Source organism: Phoxinus phoxinus (genome assembly GCF_949152265.1).
Source record: "Phoxinus phoxinus genome assembly, chromosome: 24".
Lineage (NCBI taxonomy): Eukaryota > Metazoa > Chordata > Actinopteri > Cypriniformes > Leuciscidae > Phoxinus > Phoxinus phoxinus.
The window spans coordinates 8,499,041-8,516,195 of NC_136899.1; the positions used below are offsets into that span (position 1 = coordinate 8,499,041).

Below are 17,155 nucleotides of genomic sequence, written 5' to 3' on the forward strand. Positions count from 1 at the left end.
TAACTGCGGAAGGTCTGACTGACAAGTTGGGAAATGATTCGTTTTTTTTATGATGCTGCATGAACATTTTTTAAAAATACACTTTCGCACAAGCCTGCATATAAATAGTCTCGCATAGCCAGACCTTCAGACTGACAGCAAAAGGTCTGGACTTCATAGCAGATTTTATTGGCTTATATAAGCTTTCATTGTCACTGTTGTAAACACAATGGCTTGCTTCTTCCATTTTGGCATCGCGATACACTCGTCTCCCGGACATATTGTAGAGTTCAGATGACGACTTTGAAACTCTTGAAGTCTTTCCAATTGTGTGTGCCATGTGCATTAGACGTTCAGACCTCAGTCCGAGGCTGAGACTAGGGATGTGTTCGAAATCGCCCCCCCTACTAGTATAGTCCACTTGAAGGAGTGAATAAAAACGAGTGAATGAATTCAGACACTGAGTGCGCTGGAAGGGCTGCCGCTTTTGCATAGTTTGTCCTTGCTGTTTAATAATCATTTGAAACTTAGCAAACTGGCAGCTCCAGTAGTAATACTTATTTTTTTTATATTATGTTGAATTCTGTCATGGAAACTAACACAGTATAAACCTTATCAAACTATTTAATAATCAATCAAAAATGACTTTATACCTGTATGATATTACACTGTAGCCACATCGGACCAGTGGTTTGGAAAAGCTGCGGGTTAGACGCAGGAATGCATTCGCTATGAGCCTCACAGTGCATTATGGATATTATCTAGCCGTTCACCGCACACCGGTTGTTCACTCGTTATTGCGGTGCATTGTGGGATTGAATGAGTGCACTCGATAATGTCCAATATGGTTTTCCGGAAACCACCACAAATGGCTGTCCCCTCAAATAGTGTCCTATTTTAGAGTATAGAGGGCCATTCCGGGCACAGCACAGTTGCACAAGTAACTTAATGCACCAAGGTAGTGTTTGTAGATGTTATTTAGCATGTGTAACATTGGGCTGTCTGCAGATGGGACAGGTGCAGACAGTCCATAGCACTCCTCTGATGCCACAGCAGGTCGTCCAAGCAGCCTTCGCTTGATGGATGGCTTTTATTTTGCTGTCAGCCTTGAACTATTTTGGTGTTTATCTTATTAGCTTCCCCCAATACACTGTCATTTGTCTTAGACAGTCAAGGCAGGGGAGATTTTACCACAACCATCTGTAATTAACCAATTTCCAAAACGGCCTAGTTAAAATATCTTTATTCAAATTATCATTATTTTTATTAAGACTAATTACACTTTCACTTTTTTATTCAATGGCCAGCTCCTTTGTGTTACTAAGGATAATTTATATTATATTTAAAAATATTCTTATATTTACATTTCTTCACACATCACACGTCTCAAACCCTTCACTTACAAAGCTGTCTCAAATACACCAGTACAAGTACAACTTATTAACATTTTATTTTACTACGTTTTATGGAACAAAAAGATGACTTATTAAAGATTCTAGTCTTGTTTTGTTTCTTATTTGCATGTTTTTAATTGGTTTTAAACCAACTAATCCACAAAGACAACAAAGATCGCATTGATTTAGTGGGAAATAAATTACATATCTGGGGATTGGTCTTAAGGAGGGTGCACACTGTACACTTTATAATAGTCTTTTAAGACTGTTCCTTGTCAGACTGTACAAACACAATCCACATTGTAAGCCATGTCACACAGTAGGATCTCAGTTATCATTCATGTCACACTGTACGACAGTCAAGGGGCGAGTTTTACATCAATCCGTAACATGTTCGGTGACTGTGAGCTGCTTTTACATGCGGGATTGAAATGGTGGCTACCAAACAACAACAAAAAACTAGCTTTAATTTTAGAACATGGCTTTTCTTGAAAAGGAAACCTGTGTGTCTTGTGTGTGGAGAAATGGTGGTTTGATGTTGTCTAACTAATTGCGTCTTCGGGTTCAGCGCACTTAATGGTTTTTGATTTGATGGTTGTTGAAGGAGAAGCCACACTGCAGGACTGTGCATCAAATCTTTTGACAGTGCCAGAATTTCATCTGAGGTAAAATTGAATGACAATGGTCAGTAATTGGCTGTCATTTGTGGCCAAAATCATACAGTGTGTGAACCTGGCTTGAGTCTCTGATCATTCAAATTAGTCAGAAGTTCCATTAAGTAGCGATCAATCTTCATAGACAGTCGAGTCGTCTCGCCTGAGGTCTGAGCGTGTGTGAGAAAGAGAGAGTAAAGCAGTGTCTCAGTAGACAGCTTCCTCTTTGACAGATGAAACAAGTCCCTGCATCTTCTCCCAGGGCAATGCACACAGCCTTCAGTTGATGCCATCAGACTTTCCTGACCTTTGACACACACTCAGTCCATTTTACCTCCATTTTCCTTTGAACACCCATAAGAGTGCACCTTCCCTTATCTTTTTTTCAGGAAAAAGCGAGAAGCTTGCTGACGGTCTCCAAGGCCCTGTAACGCATCAGTGCACTGTAATGATCTCTGCCTGAGGTAAATAGCTGCCAAACAGCTCTTCCTTACTTCTGAAACTCAAGTGATGCCTTCAGGCATAGTTTCACCCATATCCCAGGAGTACCGCCATTTTAATCATTTTCTTTAGCAGTGAACTCCAGGGGAAGGAAGAGCTTAAACAGTTTTTCTTGCTGATTTGATTTTGCTGTACAGTGTGTGGAACAACTAGTCCCTCGAATAAAATCAATTTTGGCTGTTGAAAAGAAAACTTTTGGCAACAGATGGGTTTGATGCCAGAAGCCGCTAAGGAATTGCAGGCTCAATGTGAAGTGTCTGAGAGCGTGACATAAATGCAAAGTATTTTTCATCGGACACCTCCCTTGATAACGTGAACATCTGTGCGCGATACTGATTCATCATCTGATTCATCATGATTGGATGATCTCCTAGTGGAAATAAACTGCAGGTAAATATGATTCTGCATTATGTCATGTCATAGAGCAGAAAGTTCTGCAGTGGAATTACACATCTTATTATGACAAAAAATAGAATCGAAGAATATTTTAAGCACATCTAAACCATTAATAATAAATTACATATTGGAAATTTTAATAGCATTTTATGTGTCCAAAATACACACAATCAATGTTGTTGTTGTTGTTGTTGTTAACCAAATCTTCTGCAAAATAATTTTTATTAGATGATATAAAGCTGAAAAAACGTTAAAAAAAGTTGCTTTGGCCTTTGAAATAAAATAAGTTTAAGTTGTACTAAAATAACAAACTTAAACTGAAAAAAAAAAACATTTTTAAAGCTAAACTGAAATATATATATAAATATATATATATACAGTAGCCTATATAAAAAATAAACTAATAAAAATGAGAAATGCACAGACCTTTCACAGTTTCATTGTGTTTGGTTTTAATTTAAGGACTTTTAGTTTACATGATCCTGTTTCCTTTGTCCTTAGTTTCCCTGGTTATGCATATATACTCAAATACTCACTGTTATGTAGCTATCATGCTTGGTTATCTGCTTTGATAGAAGTAGGCTACCTTATTTGTACTTTCTCCTCATCTTCCACTTTGGACACAACTCGTTACAAGAACAAAATGACTACATTTTCAATTAAAACGAAAAATATAATTATATAAAAACTAATTTAAAACATGAAAAAAATTATAGTATAATAATAATAAAATATTTTTTTTATAATTTGACAAAATTATACAATAATATAATTTTTGTATAATTTTGTATAATTTTTGTATACCCCCCCCCCCCATTTAAAGTCTGTCATGACAAACTTTGCTAAAAAATTAAAGTTATAAGTAAAAATGTATTAATTAAAAAGGCATTCTAAATTCAGTTTGGAATGACGAAACACCCTTAGTTACAATGACACTGCAGTGACAAAGAATGCTGTAATCGGCAACAATTATTTAATCAGAGTCGCTGTAATCGCAATATTGATGATTTTTTTCGATCACTTGTGCAGTCCTACATCTGGCTATTTATCAGGTGAAGTTGCTAGCGTTGCGGGACCTGACAGGTCTTCCCTGGAGCCACAGACTGCTGCGCTGGTGAGCCTCTGACTAGCGCTCAAAAAGCACCGCTGAGATTTACCTTTAAAATATATATAAGAAAGAGAGGGTGGAGCTGCTCAAAATGGATGAGTGTGATCCTCCCTTATCTCCATTTTCATGACCATTTCTACAGTAAGGGCAGCGGCAGATTGTGATGAATGAATAAAGAAGTGATGACAAAAAAGGAGTCTGCCAAGCTCTTAGCAGATGCAGTGATCTATCTATGCAATCTAGGGGACAGTGGATTGCGTCTAGGGTATTAAAGCTGAGCAAATCTTCTGGTTTCCCAAATGCTAAAAAAAAACGTTTTATCAAAAACTTTTTATCAGTTGTTACTTTCTCCTGTAAAGAGGACATGACAGTCATTGCAGGGGTGAACAATGCTACGTTTTCTAGTTGCTTAATCAAATCTCAACCCACTTTGTCTGACAGGCTCTGTACTAAAACAAAGATGACAGCTCAATTAGTTTTTGAAACGAAACCTCTGCAAACACATCTGGGGATTTACAGATACAATGTGGATTAATAACAATATAATCCCGTATTTATTCTGGAAACAGGGCGTCCAGGCGGACGGGCTCACAGCTGCCTCGGTCAAAGCGTGCGCTCTCCCTTCGGGCGCCGTCTGCCATGTCTGACTGCATATGTGGCAGACACTCTCAGGGCTGATGTGTCACTGATGAAATATAAATAAAGTAGAAGCCCAGAATAAACAGATTTGACCCAGCTGCCAATTAGCACTGGACACAAGACAAGGAGCCTGAGATTGCAAGAAAAACTCAGGGTTTTTAAAATTGGGGAATAGTTCATTTGAAAATGAACATTTCGTCATTATTTACTCAACCTCATGTTGTTCTATTTCGTCTGTGGAATTTAAAGAATGTGAAACTGTCCAACAGCGCCAGGATCTTTCAAGGTTTTTATCACTCCGATTGTTTGGGTTTGTTGTCCAGACAGGCTGTCAAGTCTTTGCATTAGTAGTTGGGACTTTTTAGTGACTCTTTCTGCAAGTTGCATCATCACGACACTAGGTGGCGACAAGCGACCATTCAATGGATTCATTAAAAAATGCGGACATTTTGTTGAGTGAATCATTGAATCGTTCACAGATTCTTTAGAATGGATGGTCTATAAGAATGAATAATTAAATCATTTATAAAAACAATTTATATGCTGATTTATTGAGGAACGGCGGTTTGCTGCTGCTTTGTTTGGAACTATTTTAGTTGGCGGAGCAAAAACAGACAGTTAATGAATGCTTTAGCATAAAGTTCTGCCGGGAAGACATAATTGTTACGTCACTTTACCTTTATCTATCCAATCACATTCCATCACTCGTGGTATAAAAGATCGGTCACTTACTCATGTCTGAGTTCGCAGATGCTGACGCTCCAATTCACCACCATCCTCCCCACCACCTCCAAGTCGGATCCTCCCCTCCACCTCCAAGTCGGATCCTCCCCTCCATCCTCCCCACCACCACCAGGATGGTCCCTTCCATACCTCACAGGGGGTCGGCTGCGCCCCTGCCTTGATCTTCAGGCAGGATATGCAGAGTCCGGACCCTCAGATTGCGAGCTACGGACGGGGCCTACGCCAAAGAACTTTATTGCTTGCTGGGTTGTTAATAAATGGATAATTGTCACCGTATTTACTCTCCTGAGTCTTTCTGGTAGAACTGGCAATATCGTGTCTTAGGGGGCATTTCTGAAAAGACCAGACATTCTGAAAGATAAAGTGTGATAACATGCCAATAGAGCTCATCAAGCCTTCTGAAGCAGGCATAGAAGCCATCACAACAGGAAAATGGCCTAAAGACTGGACAAGATATCGGTTTATTTCCATACCCAAGAAAGAGACATCACCGACTGTAGCAATTATCGAACAGTCGCGCTCATACCTCATAAGATTCTTTTGAAGATTGTTCAGTGGCAACAACCATACGTCAAGAGAGAACTGACAGAAGAGCAAGCCAGTTTCAGAAAAGGTAGAGGAACTCGAGACATCATAGCAGATGTAAATGGATATTAGAAATACCCAATAAATACCAGAAAAGCCTCTACCTATGCTTTGACTGTGTGGATCCACCAGAAACTCTGGGTGAATATAAAGAACAAGGGTGTTCCGAACCATCTGATCATTCTTATGAAAAATCTTTATATCGAACAGGAATCAACAGTTTGAAGAGAATATGGAGAAACGTTGTGGTTCAAAGTTGAATGTGGCGTCAGACAAAGATACATCCTATCACCATATTTCTTCAATTTGTACACCGAAGCAATATTCTGAGATTCTGGTTTAGCCGATTGTCATGAAGGAAAGTTTGAGGAAGGAATGTAAACATTTTGAGATATACTGATGACACCACCACCACCAATAAGAAATGAAAACCGTACTAAGGAAGGTCAAAAGGGAAAGCCAGAAAAAAGGACTCGTGCTTAACGTGAAGAAAACCAAAATACTGACGATGGACAAGTATGAAATGGTGATGAAATGGAGATGGAGATGGTGAGATGGAGATGGTGGTCTAGTGGATGAAACCACTGAACTGGTATATCAAAGGTTGCTGGTTCGATCCCAGCAGCCACCACCAGTGTGTCCTTGAGCAAGACCTTGAGCAAGACACTTTACTCCATGTTGCTCCAGGGGGATTGTCCCTGCAATAAATGCACTGTAAGTCGCTTTGGATAAAAGCGTCTGCCAAATGCATAAATGTAAATGTAAATGAAATACAAGTGGTCAAATACTTTAATCTACTGGGATCACTGGTCAATTTGGATGCAACAACAATGCAAGAAATTCAAAGAAGAATCGCTATGGGAAAGTCTACAATGAAGTCAGTAGACAAGATGTTCAAGTCTAAGACATCTCCCTAAAAACGAAAATATGTCACTAACTGCCAGATTTCTTCGGTGATTATTTATGGATGTGAGAGCTGGACAGTAAGAAAGGAGACAGAAGACGAATTGATGCATTTGGATTGTGGTGCTGGAGAAGAATCCTGTCAATTCCATGGACTGAGATTGACAAACAAATTCACGTTGGACATAATCAAGCCAGCTATGTCACTACAACCACGGATGATCAAATTACGCCTTGCCTAACTCTGGTCACACGATTAGGAGAGAACAATCACTGTAGAAGGACATCATGATTGGAAAGACAGATGGATCAAGACACAATCTTAACAGCAGGGAAGACACTGGACAAACTTTTTAAAATTGCACACGATCGATCTCTCTATAGATCGTTTATCCATTTAGTCACCATGGATCAGGATTGAACCGAAGGCTTATAATCATCATCATCATCATCAGGGGGCGTTTACACTACAGCGTTTTCAGCTAAAAAGGAATGTTTTTTATGTGTTTTGGCTGTTAACTTACACAGCAACGGAGTTTTGGGGGCCTGAAAACGCAAACTTTTGAAAACGCATTTCAAAGTGCAAGTTTTTGAAAATGATACCATTGTCGTCTCCGTGTAAACTAAAAAAAAAAGCGAATTTGTGAAAATGTTAATGTGACGTCCTGCTCCTGCATATTACATGTTCAGTCTATAGGTGTGTGTTTCTTTATTCAAAGTGACATCATCAACTACTGGATTACATGAATAATAAAGCGTTTTTAGTTGTTTCACGGATCCGTGTGAATGGGGATTGTTTCATGTATGCGCAAAAACGCAAAGGAAAACTGTTTTTAGTACATCTTTGTCATGTAAACGTACCATAAAATGTAAGTTACTCAATATTAACTTGTTTATTGAACTGTTGTATAATAGTAATATGACAATAGTTCTAACATGACGTTTTCTAATAGCAAGGGAATAGCAAGTTCACATAGAACGTTTTTGCGCCATGGTTTTCTATGTAAATATGCGCTGTTGGAATGGTGTGCTCACATCTTTTGCACTATAACTCTTGCACAGATGACTTTTACGCTGTTGTTTGGAAGCTAGGCATTTGGATTGTGTGTGAAAAATAACTAGAAACAACTTGCAAAATGCAGTTTTGGAACTTCTTGAGCATTTTCGTTTTTAGGTCAACTATCCCTTTAAAAGCATTACCAAAATAGAAGTCATACTCCAGTGGCCAACCACAGCCATCTGGACACAGATTATGATTACAGATAAACTATATATTAGCGACCAGAGCACACAGCAGCAGGTGCACAATGCAACCAGGATTTAGTCAGGCTCTAATATGTTTTGGGAACAATACCATTTACACCATTAAACAGGTGATAGCGAAGGGACGGGGTTTGGGACATAGCTGGCCCGAGGAAAATAAAATAAGATGAGGGATAAGTAAAGGGCAAATGTAATGAATCATGCAGGACAGGTAATTTATCCCAACTCTATGGGCCGTGCTAATGAACACAGAGAGGCCATGCGTCCCAGTAGACCTCTCTGTTTTTATGAGCATTCCCACCACCTTCATCTCTCTCTCATTTACTTCCTTTAATGGGATTTGTGGCTCGCTATCAGAAAAAGAGCTCCCATGCTGAACCTCATACATGCACATATGTGTAATAGACCAGAAATATGGTGATCGATAGAGCTATTCAGCAATTTTCAGTCTGAATGGTTCCTGTGTGGGAGTTGGTTTTCTGAACTAATGGAATCCAATGAAATCTATTTCAAACATAATAAGACCTTTAGTCTGGGAAACGTGTTAGCGAAAACTGAAGCATTTACCCCAAACAGCATTTTGACAGTTCGAGAAACTAGGTAGAAATAAACCTGAGACATAAAAGTATGTCAGAGAGTTGGTCTTCACCAGATATAATAATTAGAAATTTCACACAGCTAAATACGGAGCCACACCATCTAGACCTTAATGTAGGTCAGGGAACCAAACTGATGCTATCCATACTGAACCAGTCAGTCAGATTGAAAGTCTCTCATGCTCACCAAGGCTGCATTTATGTTATCAAAAATACAGTAAAAAGAGTAATACTGTGAAATATTTTTTGACAATTTAAAAACTGTATTTTAATAAATTTTAAATGTAATTTATTCCTGTGATGGCAAAGCTGAATTTTCAGCATCATTACTCCAGTCTTCAGTGTCACATGATCCTTCAGAAATCATTCTAATATGCTAATTTGTTGCGCAAGAAAAATAGATAATTATCATTTTGGTAACACTTTACAATAAGGTTCATTAGTTAGCATTAGTTAATGTATTAAAATATTAACCATGAGCAATTTGTTACAGTATTTATTAATCTTTGTTAATGTTATAGTTAAAAAATATAGCTGTTCATTGTTTGTTCATGTTAGTTCACAGTGCATTAACTAATGTTAACAAATACAACCTTTGACTTTAATAACATATTAGTAAATGTTAAAATTAATATTAATAAGATGAATAAATGCTGAAGAAGTATTGTTCATTCCTAGTTCATGTTGACTAAGGTAGTTAACTATGTTAACCAATGAACCTTATTGTAAAGTGTTACCATTATTATTATCAATATTAAAAACACCTGCTTAATATTTTTGTGAAAACCATGATACGTTTTTCTTTCAGGTTTCAGGATTCTTTAATGAATAGAAAGTTCAAAAGAACAACATTTGAAACGAAAATTTTTTTTGTAACATTATTCATGCCTTTACTGTCATTTTTGATTAATACATCCTTGCTAAATAAAATAATTCAATTCTTTTAAAAAGGTGCATTTCATATAGCCGTGTAATGCTTGACATTTCATGCATTCAATTGTTGGAGCTTTCCTTACGAATCTGATGCTGGATGTCAAATAAATAAAATGTATACACTGGATGGTAGAGTTTGGGACACAACTAACGACTTAATTAAAATACTCGAGGCTAAGCATTATTTTTATGTTTGAAGCACCTGGTTAACTTCAATTGTGAGTTTTTCCATTGAAATACAGCGTCCCTGAGAGGCACTACATCCGATAATTGCTCGGTGCTTCGCAGCAGCTGACCAAGCACTCGCTCAAACAACCAGCAGACAGCCCATGATTGTCAGTGTAGATGTACTGTCACACTGTTATACAATATAGATGACTTCATAAACTGCTTAAAATACTCCATAAATGCCAAGGCACGCAACCAAGACATTTACGATTGGTGAAAAAATGAGAAAAAGGCATTTTGTAAATTGCCAACGAACAGAATAGAGACCTGGTTATGTCATCTCTTCAGTTAGTGACAGCTGGAATAATGAGGTTTTAGCTTGTCTATTGGTATGCGTTCGAACCTTTCCCTCGCTCTCCATACTTCGCTCTCTCTCTCTGCCCTGGGGCTGTTTTAGGAAAGCAGGAACCATTTCACTTATACAGGGTCAATTTCCCTAGAGCGCGGACCTTATGACAACTGAAGTTGTTATCGGAGGAATCTATTGAAATATTGAGCTGTAGAACAGTTTGCACAGGTATATCAGTTTTTTAGCACTTTTTAATACTTTTGCATATTAGTGCTCCATCGCAACTGCACGAGGAACATCTAGAATCGATAGGACTATATATAGAAAGGGTATCCACAGTGAGGGGTTGACTGACAAACTCCCTGGCCATCACATACCTCTGTGGACTTTCTGCATAAATATTTAGTGCATAAAAGATGGAGAACCAGGAACTGCAGTCTGCTCATATCGATTTTGAAGTCTTGCAGTCAGGTGACTTTTTTCATTTTTTTTTTAGGTTCAAATCATTAAAATCTGAGATAAGTTCGAGGCCCTATGGCTAGGTCAGATTTCTATAAATGCATCTTGTGAATTATCTGAATTATGCATAGATGCGAATGAATATCGTAGAAAAACAATCATAAATAATAATAATAGTAATAATAATAAGGAATGGCAATGGGTGGGGGTTCATTAAATGAGAAACGACTGGCTATGAGAGTTCAGCAAAAGCAACTGATGCAGAAGAAGATAAAAGAGTCATAGATATTGTTTGCTAACAGTTAGTTTATATTCGCATATCGTACAAAGGGCAAGAACATGAATATAAAGACGACCCCTCAAACATCAGGATAATAAGGTCTTCAGGGATGCAACATGTAGATTGTATTGTGTGCAGGTTATTATGAAAATTACCTCTCTTTCTGATGAACATGAACATTGTGAATTTTAGATAATGCAATCAGACACCAATGTTTCCCTAGAGCCCAAACTTTGTCACTATTCAGAAGTCACCCAGAAGTATTTTCACTTTTCCATTGACATTGCTTCTGTATTCATCTCAGCAGACCACTGACACACCACCAACCACCAAGAGTTTATTAACTGGATGTCAACACTGAGCATGGCAGGTATCAACATCCAGAAATAGCATCATCAAATCACCATGCATCATTTGTACCTCACATTTACCCCTTCTCTCCTTGCATACTGTAGTGCTAATTACTTAATGACTCTAATTAATTATCTTTTCTCTCCTCACAACCCATCATTGCCCCCTCCCGCTTCCTCAACAGACCCCAGATGTTGGACCACTGAGACGCAGCTGCTGTATTCTCTGCCTGAGAAACTTTTTAATGATGAACCCAGGGGCAGATTCCCCAGATGATCCGCTGCACACTACACTCATGTTCAACACGATCCGAAGGTCATGTGATAGAGAGATATTGGAGAGACAAGAAAGAAGAGGAATGGAGGAAAAGCTCTCCATTAGTCTGAACTTCTCCACTTCACTCTTCACTCCCAGTCTTGCAAAGCCAGACTTTTTAAATTTTGAAAAATAGGGACGGGATTATATTAAACAAATTACACTACAATAATAAGCCGGCATGGAATTTTGTATTATTAAAATAGTGTGGGTGGGTGCCATCAAAGTCTCTTTAAGGGAAGTCAGTTCTTAATTCTTTTTCCTTCCGTTTTAATTTTTCATTCTTTTTTTCTTTCACTTTTAATGTCTATGTAGCAATTATCCATTGTGTGATGAAATAGGCTATGTAAATAAAAGCCTTAACTTACCTACGAGTTCTTCCTGGTGACCATCTTGAATAACACCTTTGCGTGGGTATTATGTAGGCATTTGTCATTCAGGTACAGCTCCATCTATTTAAATGAGGAAAGACCGAAATGTTCAAAACTGTTTGTCAAGATTATGTTTCAGTAACGTATTTCAAATAAATCTTAATAAAATCTGACAGCAATTGTACAATGTGCTGCAATTTTGCTTCTTTAACTGAAATGATGCTAAAAATACCTCACTGTTTGCCTCAAAACTCCCCCCCGCGTTCCCTCTTTCTTTATTGACTTTGCTGGATCAATTAACACAGAAACAGTAAGGAGTGAAAAGTCTGCTGGGTCTGCAGAAACTGTGCTGAGTTTAGTCTCAGAAATACAGCAGGTCAGATCAGGCTATGGGATGTAATGTCTTAGGGAGCAGCAGGTCTGGTCCCAGCTGAACATTCATTCTGTACCAGCTTCAACTGAGCTCATTATTACTGGACTTCAACTCTCGCTGGGGAGGAAGGAAGCTACAAAGCTTTGGTCCTGCTGCGACAGTAGAGTATTAAATCCTGGGCTACAGCAATTCAAACAGTAATGCCTGCGCACACACAAATATTTGTCCCACCACACACAGACATAATGAGAAAACACATACATGGAAAGCAATTATTGTGAATAAACGAGAACAAAAGAGTTCCAGAGAATACCATTACCATCATGGGCAAAGGTTTTCTTCAGAAAATGTAACATGGATTAATCATGTCAAATCATTACTATTCCAATATCCTCACAAACTTTTATGTGTGCGTGTAAAAACTTTGTAATGGTGAGAGCTCTGCTAAAAGTAAATTAAAACAAGAGAGGATACCACTTACCTTAGATGAGAATCTGTCTTCAATTTTGTGTTGGTGTTCGTCCATTTGTTTGCTATGGTATCAGATAAAACAGTCTGACTCCATTTGCAAAATCTAAAGCCAATCTCAAACTAATAGAAAAGCTAAATCAGTGGTGAAGGGGTGTTTTCACATTAAAAGGCCGTTCACTGACAACGATTTGCAGAAGGAACATCCAAATGTACAGAAACCTGGCAACTTCAGCGCTAAATTCTATTGACCTTATTCAGAGCAGTGCTTTGTATGAAATCGAGGTTGAGCGTGAGGGATAGACTTGCCGTATTTTCAATAGCCTATCCGCTGCAAAAAGCTCCTATTTCACTTATTTTCCACAGCTTATTTTGTCTGGGTTTTTTTTGTCAACTGAAATCATCCTGAACAAATATGTTTGCAGTGTTGCATCAGCAGAACAATCCAAGAACACATTAAATAACAGTACAAACCACTGAAGAGATGTATGTCTATCCCTCACGGCCTCGCTTTCATTCCCGTTAAAAATTAAAGATGGCGCTGCTGTGAAGGTATTGTGTGGCCTCACAGTTTCAACCTTCCAGACAACTTGCTCAAAGGTAACAAGAGGGTGATCAATATGTTTGTTTTTGCTCTCCAGCGCTCAAAGGGGGTTCTCATCTAAAATCTTTTTATTGAACAAACTCACCTTTACAGTAACTCTTAACATCTCTCCCCTCAAGCAAGTGTCTTCTCACTCAATAAATCAAATGAGCACAGGACCAATGGCAACACTATGTATTGAATACACATTCCACTTATATATAATAAAAAAACAGAGATGGTGAATGACAGGCTAGATATAAAATGAGGTCGATTTATCAAAGCAGAAATATAGTAACTCTCAACATCTCCCCTCAAGCAAGTGTCTTCTCACTCAATAAATCCAATGACCACAGGATTTTTTCTTAAGGACCAATGGCAACACACTGTATGCATTCAATACACATTACACTTATAGGCTATATATATATAAAAACAGAGGCGGTGACTGACAGGCTGGATGTATATTTGGAGGTAGATTTATCAAAGCAGAATTATTAATCATGTTCCACCATGCCCTTCCCTTCTGTCAGCACAACGAACAGCCACACAGGGAAAGATGGACGCTCAGATTAATAGGAAAGCAGCAGTGCACCTCACACCCACAACAATCTCACATCATCACCACCACCAACACATCAGGCTGCAGAATGCAACATGATACGTCACTAAAATTTGGGAAAGGTAAAAACCCTTACAAAGATAAACCTGTCTCAAGGTAAAACAATAAGTTTGTATAAGAAAGAATTTATCTTATCAGTACACATATCTGTATCCTCATACAGCAATATGAGTTGAAGAGACCGGGTATGGTTGTAACACGGGTCAGTTGTAACAATTTCAATTTGTCCAATCAGGAACTAGTTACAAATCACCTGATTCACTTCACACATGCTCAGTTTAGTCCTTAATCCACATGGGATAAAATAGAGCCTGAGGCAAACACAGGAGATGTTAGAGTGTAAAAAACTATTTTGAGGTAAGAAATACACTTTTTTTTTTACTTTATTTTTGTTATGGGAATTTCTGCTTTGTAGTTAAACTCATCAAATTTAAATTATGTTTATTGTGTGTCTGCGTAGATATTTTTTCATGCAAGTTGTTAGTTCAAGGCTACATGACGGGTTAACAATGAAACGTTACACCCTAACACCTTAGTACACACACACACACACAGATAATAGCTATGTCATTTGATAGCAGACACTTGTAACTAGTTTGAATCACATTTTGAACACACTGGCTTAAAAGTACTCCACGATATTGACAGAAAGGTAAAAAAAAAGAACAACCATCCCCAGTCTCCCCTATTACTCAAAATCCACCATGTATGCTTGTTGTTAACATCCTTCAACATCATGTGTACTCACGTAATGTTACTATGTTTCGCTGTCGACATTGCAATTACGTGAATTGCAACAATTGTCTACTTCAACTCACGTGAGCATGCATGATGTTAAAACGTATCTATTTTTAAGTGGTGGACATTGACAGTAACAACCATAGCATCTGATATTTTACTCCGCTACGTTTCTAGAAAAAGTTTGTAGTTATTTTCAAGTCACCCGTTCTGAGACGCGATCGCATGTCCGATTCGCGAACGAATTATTATTTTGAACCGATTATTTCCTATTTGCTGTGAATTCGACTGATCCGATTCAGGATATCGTCTGATTTCAGCAGAAACAAACAGTGCCATGCACAGCCTATTGGCATCAAAAGTAGCAGAAAGAGGAGGGAGGACTTGAAACTCACCTACCCACAGGCTACAACACACCACAACTCAGCTGTTTATAGCCTGAGACCCCACAGCATCCTCAAATGTAGTCTGTTCAGCGATTCACATCACTTGCCCAGTTTTACTCTCAGCTGTGGCTACACATTTAATTAGCAATGATGGAATTAAACTGTTTTATGTCAAAGGCTGAGAAAGCACACGAATAAGAGTGTTTTATATATTGTTGTGCTCTGTGATTGGGTGAGCATGCAGACTAACTTGTAGTTACCTTTCTTGACTTAATTAAAAATGTCAGTGTTAAATGTCAAACAGTGTCTGCGGTTTCACAGTTTTCATCATATGCGAGCACATTGGACAGTTGAGTTATTCACAGGAAACTGTGCCATAGTGATTTACATTTTCTGGGGGTTTTTTTCCTTTGGAAAAGGTTACTGATGAACTCATGAACTTTAAAAAAAAAAAAAAATCATATATTACCAGAAAATACTATACAGGGACTTAACCATCATAGACATTGAGTTCCACCATGTAGTGAATATTCAGATTAGCGGTCAACAAATAAAATTTAAGGTCAGTATACAAAAATGTCTAAGAGTGACCTTAACAAATATCATTGCACCGCATCATATTATTTACAGTCAATATCCTTTTGAGACTAAATTTATGAATTAGATTTTCCCCAATAAATAACTACTGAACTTGACAAGACCAATCATGAAATACTGACAAGGACTGTAAAGGAAACTTATAGGCTATATAAAAATTAATGCATATATGAAATACAGTAAAAGAAAAGAGCATAAAATAACTGCATAATATGTGGTACATGCAATATGCGAAGATGCAATATATATCTAGATGAAAAACTAGTAATCTAGTAAGAAATAAATGTGATGTTTTATTTCATATTTAATTTCATTACGCATTACTAAATTCAGTATCCTGATAATTATATTACTTGAGTCATGGGGAGACAGTTTCTTGACAATAGTTAAAACCAGATTGTGAGACAAAAGGCAAAAGTGCTGGTTTGTCAACTAATGATATTGCTGCAGAGTCTCCCTCATCTCTTTTCTTGTCTCAAATGTATACTTTGCTTTTGCTAGAGGAGTGCAGTTCTGTCATATTATCCAAAATATCTGGCTAATTATCAAAAGTGTTTTACATAACAGCGCTCTGTAAAGGGGATTTTCCACGAGCAAAGACAAATGATCTTTACAACCATGGAAGACTTTAGCTGCCTCCAAAATTACAATTAAAGTAATAATTAATTCAAAATAAATTAAAATATAATACAAATTTAATTAATTAATTAAAATATTTTAATAAACTGAGCAAAACAAACAGGATGACTTACTGCGTCTGATGATCTATCTTATACAATCTGTATGCCTTATCTCTAGGTGGCGATAGTAAAGCTTAAAAAGCGAGGAAAGTGAAGTAGAAGAAGAGCAGTACTAGTGACCGGCAGGGGCTCTGTTGACATCCCGTATGGCTGTGTCACTGTATGGGGCATAACTTGAGGTAGGAGATGTATTTAGTAGGGCCGTGTTTGTTGTAGTACTGCGGGATGCAGTCGGACACACTCTGGCTGCGTCCGAAATTGAATACTTCCCTACGATATAGCATGCAAAAAAAAGTACGCCAACAGAGTAGTATGTCCGAATACATAGTATTCAAAAACTGTAGGCGTAAAGTCCCCGGATGACCTACTATTTCCGACTAAGTGCACATTCGATGAACACTTTACTATCCCATGAGGCCACAGGAGGGGATTTATTTAGTGGAGGTGAAGAGACATAACTGACGTTAATAGGTCACGTGATGATGAAAAAATGGCAGATGTACGTGTGGATTACATTCATACTTCACACATGTACCTCAGGTCCTACTCTCCCCTGGCCTCTAACCCGGTCTCTGGCATGGTAGGCGGGCGCGCTAACAAGGAGGCTAAAGACCGCAGTCTCTAGCGTCAGTCGCTAAAGCGCGTCTTGAGATCAGGGGAG

General features: G+C 38.0%; 1 protein-coding gene across 4 annotated transcripts in view; it reads right to left on the reverse strand.

The window, feature by feature from the left end:
* The window catches only part of adipoqa (adiponectin, C1Q and collagen domain containing, a), a 22,025-nt gene extending 6,737 nt beyond the window's left edge, over positions 1–15,288 (reverse strand). Inside the window, exons 1-3 of one of the 4 annotated variants that reach the window (XM_079601297.1) lie at positions 15,167–15,267; positions 12,842–12,893; positions 11,985–12,068 (exon numbers count right to left, since the gene is read on the reverse strand). The gene's annotated coding sequence lies outside the window, so the exon portion shown is untranslated. Of the gene's footprint in view, positions 1–11,984; positions 12,069–12,841; positions 12,894–14,781; positions 15,095–15,166 lie in introns of those variants that run through there. The other 3 variants (XM_079601294.1, XM_079601296.1, XM_079601295.1) reach the window with 3 other exon arrangements.
* Between the last annotated feature and the right edge of the window lie 1,867 nt (positions 15,289–17,155).